This window comes from Myotis nattereri (assembly GCF_964212035.1).
Source record: "Myotis nattereri genome assembly, chromosome: 12".
NCBI lineage: Eukaryota > Metazoa > Chordata > Mammalia > Chiroptera > Vespertilionidae > Myotis > Myotis nattereri.
Window position 1 is genome coordinate 72,812,815 of NC_138087.1, and position 8,779 is coordinate 72,821,593.

An 8,779-nucleotide genomic window follows, 5' to 3' on the forward strand; every position below is an offset into this window, starting at 1 on the left:
CAATTGGCATACAATAAGTGTTTGTATGGATAAATGGTTGTTCATTACTTTTTGGACAATTTTGAAAAGCAGAATAATAAACCTTAAAAATCAAATAACATACTCGGGGGATAAACCCAACAGTTGTTATATATATATACACACATACACACACACACACACACACACACACATACACCAGAGGCCTGGTGCACAGATTCGTGCACTGGTGGGGTCCCTCAGCCTGGCCTGCGGGGATCAACCAGCTCTCCGACACCCCCAAAGGATGTAGTAGTGCCAAGCAGTAGGCGACTGGAGGAGCCCGAGCCCAAGCCCAGGCCCAGGCCAGGCACTGCGCTGTTCCCGCTCATTCCGGCCTGCTGCACCTGCCCCCGCCACTGCTAAGTAGGTTCACTGCCTCTCCACTGAGGTCTCTGCATGCCCGTCCTAGGGCCATACTGACGCGCCCATGACTGAGAAGCAGCCACAGGCTCATACCCAGTCAGTCCTAAAGCTGGTCCCAATCCCAGTCCTGGTTCAGATCGGGGAGGGGTGTGCAGGGGGAGTGTCCGAGGGGCGAGGCTGTGCTTGCCAGCCATGAGCCCAGCATCTGGCACCTGTTGGTCCAGAGTGGTGCTCCCGTTGTGGGAGCGCAATGACCACGATGGGGCAGCTCCTGCATTGAGCGTCTGCCTCCTGGTGGTCAGTGCGCGCCATAGCTACCAGTTGACTGGTTGCTTAGGCATTTATATATAGATAGATGATTAAGAGTTAATATATCTATATCACAAACATCTTTTATAAACCAATAAGGAAAATCTTAAACACCTCAAAATAGGCTAAAAACATGAACAAAAAAGAATATGTACAAATGGCCAAGAAATATATAAATTGTCCAACGAAGCCTTACAAATTAAACATTATGCAATTTTATGTTTCATATCAGTAAACATAAAAAATGGCAACACTTGGTTCCAATGAGGTTGTGAGGAAAGGGGCACTTCCATCCACTGCTGGTGGAATATTTCTGAGCTCATTGTTACAATATGTTCCAAAAGTCTTTTAAAGTGCAGGCTCTGCTAATCAACTATTCCACTTCTGCAATTCTTATTTCAAGGCTTTCATCAGTAATACACATCTTCACATGCAGCTCCCATTAACTCCTCATTGTTTTCTGATTGACCGCCCTGCCTCGAGGAAAAGACCCACATTAAAGTCACGGGAGCTGATAGTATCTTACCACTTATTTAGGAACAAGAGCAGAAAAGCCTCTAGTTTGGTGGTGGTTTGATTGTTGGCTCCCAGCCTGTGGAAAGCCTTTCTGGGGTTGCTGTGAGCAAGTGGGTCATGATTTGTATAGGGTCCCCAATTTATCACCTGCTGGGCCAGTTGGAAAATGCTCAGCAGTTACTAGAAAGATCAGTTTGGGAAGGGAATTCTGGCGTGGCAGCTGGAAAGGGGATGTATTTACTGAACACCTTCTATTTGCCAAGAAGTTACTGCTATGGCCCTAGCTGGTTTGGCTCAGAGGATAGAGCGTCCCCCTGCGGACTGAAGGGTCCTGGGTTTGATTACGGTCAAAGGCATATGCCCCCAGTGGGAAGCAGCCTACCAATGATTCTATCTCATCATTGATGTTTCTATCTATCTCCCCTTCCTTCCTCTCTGAAATCAATAAAAATATATTTATTTTTAAAAGTTACTGATATGACCTCACTTAATCTCTTGTTGGGCAGCCAGGATTATAATCAATGGAAAAAGATAGAGCGTAACCAGGAAACCTCGGATGTGACGCAGGTATACTTCACTCCAAAGCCCAAGAAAGTTGTCACTGAAGCACAGCAGACTCTGCTTTGAGAACTCAGCACTTGGACACGCCGTTGGTTGTTTAAGCAAAGGAGATTGAGCAGAGCTATTCTGGTGGCTCTTCATTAACTTGCATTGAATGAAGTAATTAGACAACGCCCACGTTCAGTTGCCTCACATCTTTCCCCAGGTACATAATAATAACCTATCATTCAAATGGGAGGAAAATAATCTGATTCGGAGCAGGACAGAGTGAAACAGGCTACAGAATGGATTCTCCCTCAGTGCAATTTCCTCTAGGCAAGTTCTCAATCAGGGTGCCTGCACACCTTGTGATAATTGATTGGGGACAGACTGCCCTGTTCTGGCAGCTTGGAAGTTCCTCTGAAGTGATTGCTTTTTGCACATTCTGTAAAATAAACACAAGCTCCATTGCATTTGCATTCGTGACAGAAGACTATAATGATTGTTTTGCTGATGCCTCCACGCCTCCCCCAGAGCCACATGCACTGGATGTTCATGCCTTAGAGGAGCCCTGGAATGTGTGCAGAGAGCCTGGACTGGGATCTGGGACTGGGGTCAAGCAGCAAAGATGAGCCCTGGCCGGTGTGTTCAGTGCGTCCTAACAGAGCATCCGCCCTCCGAATAAAGGGTCTCAGGTTTGGTTCCTGATTAAGGGCACATAACTCAGTTGCAGGCTCAATCCCTGACCCTGGTCAGGGCACATGTGGGAGGCAACCAGTCAGTGTGTCTCTCTCACATCAATGTTTCTCTGTTTCTCTCTCTCTCCTTCCCTCCTGCCCCCTTCCACTATCTCTCTCAAAATCAATGGAAAAATATATCCTAGGGTGAGGATTTTTAAAAAAATGGTTAACTGACTTGTGGTTGGTCCAATATTTATTCAGTGGTTCTCAGCCATGTGTGAGAAGATGCCTTTGAATACTGGAGTTTGGAACAGGCCACTTGAAAGGATTAAAATACTTAAAATGATCAGATAAAGTAATTATGGTAGATGGCTGCCAGGGTGGGAGAAGATCTTAGAGCAGTGCTTCTCAACCTTGGCTGTACATTAGAATCACCTGGGAATCTTTTTAAAATCCTGATTTCTGGGCCTCATCCTCCAGAAATTCTGTTTCTTTTTTTTTTATTTTTTTATTAAAGTATTACAAAGGGTATTACATATGTGTCCATTCGGAAATTCTGTTTCTTTGTTACTAATGTTGTGGCCCCACCCCATAACAAAGAAACAGAATTTCCGGAGGATGAGGCCCAGAAATCAGGATTTTAAAAAGATTCCCAGGTGATTCTAATGTGCAGCCAAGGTTGAGAACCACTGTCTTTTTTTTTTTTTTTTTAATATATTTTATTGATTTTTCACAGAGAGGAAGGGAGAGAGATAGACAGCCAGAAACATCGATGAGAGAGAAACATCGACCAGCCGCCTCCTGCACATCTCCCACCAGGGATATGCCCGCAACCCAGGCACATGCCCCTGACCGGAATCGAACCCGGGACCCTTCAGTCCGCAGGCCGACGCTCTATCCACTGAGCCAAACCAGTTTCGGCGAGAACCACTGTCTTAGAGCATCATTAAAGGAAATATCACACTATTTCCTGAATGAACCACCCCATACAACTATGCCCCTACCAAGTAAGCTTCAGTGCTCTGACCATGCCCCTTAGATATTCTATTCCTGAGCTGTCCAATACAGTAGCCGCTGGCTACATGTGGCTACTGAGCACTTGATATGTGGCCATTCTGAATTGAGATGTGCTGTAATTGTAAATTACACCCAGGATTTTGAAAATTTAATCTGAAAGAATGTAAAACTTCTCAAAAATTACTATTTTTTTTCTATTGATTACATGTTGAAGTAACATTATGGCTACATTGGGTTAAATAAAATATATTATTAAAATTCATTTTACTTGTTTCTTTATACATATTTTAATATAGTTAGAACATGTAAAGTTACATATGTAGTTCACATTATATTTCTACTGGACCAAGCTGCTCTGGAAACCAACTTCTCCCATGTTCCAGAAAATACTCAGCACCTCATTGGAGCTAGCTTGATGGTGCCCTTTGCTTCTCACCTCCTAACAGGGAAACAAGAGATGTGGGTCCTGAAGACCTTGCTTGAGTCAAGACAGACCCTGACCAAGGAGAAGGGGTGCCTTCGTATACTGCCTAAGAGGCATAGCCACGAATCAATCATGTAAACCCAGATACAGCTCATTCCAGCCCCTCTCCGAATCTTCATGATGCTTTATTTTTTTTTCCAATTTAGGAGAATCTGTATTGTTTCTGATTTTCCCCACAGAGTGAAAGCTTAATCAGTATGTTTTATGCCACAACATTCAGATTTCCATGAAGGGAGTGCAGGAGGAGGTTGGCCTGCTCTGCCCTGCGTCTCCTAACCACTCCACGCTCCATCCAGCAGACAGTCTGCAGCATCTTTTCTCGGTCCTAACACCATTTTTTTACATAGTGATTAAGGCTTTGCTCTGCGTGTAGACAGTCCAGTGGTTGAGAAATGCTGACTTCATCGGGACAGGAAAGCACAGAGATCCCTCTCCTCACAACCTCCCGTGTTACAGCATCAGGGTTCTAAGCAGTGAGCTTAGCACCCCTTTCTTCAGAGACCACCAGGCCAGGAGGGGACCTCAGAAGCTGCTGGGGCCGGCCCCCACCCCATGCAAGGGTCTCCTTTGCACAATTCTTCATAGCAGCCATCTGGCCTCTGCTGACCCCTCCCCCTTTGTAATAGGAAGCCCCCTCCCACTCCAAGAACCCTGATGGCTGGGCTTGTTTTGTTTTAATAGTTCTGACTGTATAAAGTTCATGCCTATAATTAAAAAAATGTAGCGATGTGTCACTCTGAGGTAACCTAAATGAGATCTAGAATTCAAAGAGACGTCCCTCCGCCCACAAGGATGAGTTTGAATGCAGGCTCAGATATTATGTTTTTGGTAATGCCTCATAACCAGTTTCAGCATCAGTTGCCTCATCTAAAAACAGGAGTGAGAAGATTGCTACGAAGACATGAGAGAGGATAAGGCTCCCTAGATGCTAAGGGCTACGTGCATGCATGTTGGTCCGTTGGTCTGATTCTGAGCTTCCTTCCTTCCTTCCTTCCTTCCTTCCTTCCTTCCTTCCTTCCTTCCTTCCTTCGATCTTTATTGTTTAAAGTATTACATATGTCTCCTTTTTCCCCCATTGACCTCTCCCCGGCCCCTGCCACCCCCCAGCACATGCCCTCACCGCCCTAGTGTCTGTGTCCATTACGCTCATATGCATGCATACACATCGTTCGGTTGATCCCTTACCCCCCCTCCCCCACGCCACCCCCGCCTTCCCTCTGAGGTTTGACGGGTCTGTTCAAGAGCGCCTATTTCTTTAAGACGGGCAGGGGCTGCCTTCCACGTGCCCAGCAAGCTCGCACTTCACAAAGATGCATTGGCAATTACTGAGCCCTGAGTCGTCCTAGGCATTTACAAATCGATTTGTTCCCATGTTTCTAGGTATAGAAGATAAGCAGCTGAGTAACGATCCATGGGTGAGGACTGGGAGTCCAGGATGGGCTTTGCATCTGGAGCAGGAGCTGTCGAACGAGGAGGTGACTCAGAATCGTGGGAGAGCAGAGGCTGTGTGCATGGTGTCCATAGGCTTCAAATAAACAGCAAATACTTAGGGAGTGGGGCAGAGGGAGCACCCGACTTGCAGTAAAACAGACATTGATGTGAATTCCAGTTCTTCCACCAGCTGTGTGGCCTTGGAGAAGTCACATTCATCTTTCAGACTCTCATCTATAAAATGGGAATCATAATATCTGCTTTGCAGTAGAAAGTGTGTAGCATCTGGAGCCAGACTGGGATGTATTAGCTGCACCACCTTTGGACACTTGTTTGGAACAGATGCATGGCGATATGGGTGACATAATGTAAACGGCACACGTCTAAAGTGTCCAATGTTGTGTGTAGGCATGTGTGAAACCATCACCACAAGCAAGGTAATGAACTCACCCATCACTTCTAAAAGTTTCTCCTGCCCCTCCCGCCCCTCCCAGTTACCCTCATCCCCAGGAACCCCCTGACCTGCTTCATGTCAGACCAGATTAGCTTGTTTTCTTGGTTTGGTTTTGGATCGTTTCTATCGCTGTGCCATCAAGCTCACCAATCTTCTCCGATATCTAACAGGCCATGAATCTCATCTGAAGTATTTTATGTGTGTGTCTGACATTGTAGTTTTCATCCCTACAACTTCAGTTTGGGTGTTTTTAAAAGTATCTTTCTAGTATCTATTGAATATGTCTGTCTGTCCTCTACTTTCTAAAACACAAGGAATAAAGTTGTAAAGACTGTCTTAATGTCCCTATCTACAGTTGTATCATCTAGGTCACTTCTGGATCAGGTTTGATTCATTTTCCTCTTCATTTTTTCAGCTTTTGCATGCCTAGTCATTTTTTAGTAGATGCCAGACATTGTCAATTTTGCCATGTTGTGTGCTGGGCATTGTTGTATTAAACAAACCAACAAATAAGTAAATTTAAATAGGGACCATTGTGATTTAGTACACATATAATCAGAAATAAGAAATTGCACATCACTTTAACTTTGTACACATTTAGTTCATCCATTTTGTCTGGCCAGATCCTAGTTAAATATTTTTAAAATATAGTTTTGAGCTGTTTTTCTGGGATGTGGTTCAGTTACTCGGAAGCAGTTCGATCCTTCCAAGGCTTTCTTTTAAGTTCTGTTAGGCACAGCCAGAGCAGCATTTCGTCTAGTTAATTTTCTCCACTAATGAGGCAATGCCTTCTTGGTCCTTTAAATGATGCGCCACAAATGATGAGAGTTTTCCACGCTGGCTGTTGAGAGCAGGCACCATTCCTTCCCAGTCTTGGGTGAACTCTCAGCAGTGTTCCTTCCGATTCTCTCGGGCGGCTTTCCCCCTGGCTCTTGGCAGTTTCCTCACATATGTGCGCTGGTCGGTAAACTGGATTCTGGTGAGTGACCCTCCGTGGAGCTCCAGAGTTCTCTCCCTGGTCTTCTGCCCTACAAACTCTACCCTCCTGGCTTCCTTGGACTCCCAGTTCTGCTTCCTCAGCTCCAGGAGTGTGCTGGCTTCTGCCTGGACTCCCCCATCTGCCCTGTGGATGGAAAACTTCCTCTGGGCAGTAAGCTGGAGCATGGCCGAGACTCACCTCACTGGTTCCCCGTCTCTCAGGGATCCCTGTCCTTTGTTGATTGCTATCCAATATCTAGAGAGCTGTTGTTTGTTTTTTTCGTTTGTTTCAGCAAGGAGAGGACATCTGATCCCTGTTTCTCCAGTTTGGCCAGAAGCAGAGCCAGGAAAGTCATTTAAATTCTTTACAATTCAATTTCCTCACCTATAAAATGAGAAAAATAGTAGTACTCAGAGAGCTGTTGCAAGGGTTAAATGCATTAATATTTGTATCTAATACACAGTAATTGTTCAATGTGCAAAAGTTACTGTCATTGTTATTATCATTAGTATTATCATCCAGGTTTATGGATTGATTTCTGAGATCTGTGAAACTCCTGAATTCTCAGTCCCAAGCACAGTGCCTGACACTTCATTGGTATTTAATATTTGGACCTTTACTGCTCCACCCCAGACCCTTCCAGCAGATAACCCTCATCCTCTTCCTTCGGTACAAGCTAAAAATGACCTTTGAGATCGTTGGCAGCCATAATTTCTATGCCTCAGACATCTAATTGATATTCTCATCGAGCAAATTAGCATTTGCAGCAAACATATCTCAATCTAGATTTATTATGCTCCCTAAATTAATGTAACAAGAATATTCTGAGGAGCAAACCAGAGTTAAATTCAGATGAGTCTCGAGGTCAGTCTCAGAGTTAGCTAGAGGAATTCAGGGCGGAAAGGAAAGAGCTTATTCCAATCCTTCCCAGGCTAACCCTATGGGCAGATGGGATAGAGAACTCAGCTCTTTAAAAAAGGAAAGAAGTATATTTGGGGTATGCACTTGAAAAGAAGGAAACAGTAGCCCTAGCTCCTTTACCCTCATCTCCTGGCCTTGAGACATCTTCCCCCAGTGTTGCTGTGGTTGGCATCAGATGTGATGGTCATCACTCTTCAAGGACCAGGCATCGGATGGGGTCCTTCTGGAGGCCTGGGGAAAGCAGCTGTTTGAGGCAGGTCACCATGTGTCACGTGAACATGTAGGATGTGCTCCATGGCAGCCTCAGACAAAGTCCGCATTTCAGTCTTCTTCTAAGACCCATCCCTGCCTACCTGCTTCAGTCATCAGAAGTAGAGTTTGACCCTAGCTGATTTGGCTCAGTGGATAGCGCCCTTGACGGGGGGAGCCCTTGACTGGGAATTGAGCCAGGGACCCTTCAGTCCACAGACTGATGCTCTATCCACTGAGCCAAATCAACTAGGGCCAGACTCTACTTCTGATGACTGAAGCAGGTAGGCATCACCTCACCTGGGAAGCCTTCCATGAACCCTCAGGTTGTGCTTGTTGTCAATCATTGAGGAGCGCTGAAAAAGTTCTGGATGGAGAGAAAGTTCTGGAAGGTGGGGCGAGGGGAAGTGGGAGAATATGTACATGTGGTCAGATTTACATGCCCACTTGCTCTTACTACTCTGGCTTGAATGGAGCTGCGAGGGGAGAGAAGAAGCCTTTGGGGGGATTTTAAATGTTATTAATTTTCGTTTCGGTCCTCCCTTTATAATAACTCCTAAAGATTAAAATCTGCAGTCAGAGTTGAATGCCTGCCTCAGAAATACATCCATTTTAGTGGGCTGTTTTCCACTTTTCAGTTACACTTCAGGAGTTCAAATCAACACGGGGCAAAATAGAAGCAATTAGACAGGCCCCGGTAGAAACCAGGAACATCTAATTAAATCCTTATATTTGCAAGTCTAGCTCTCAAGGGAGGAAAAAACACTGATGAGTTTGATATTTATGGAGCTCATTCTTCCATTCAACCATGCATT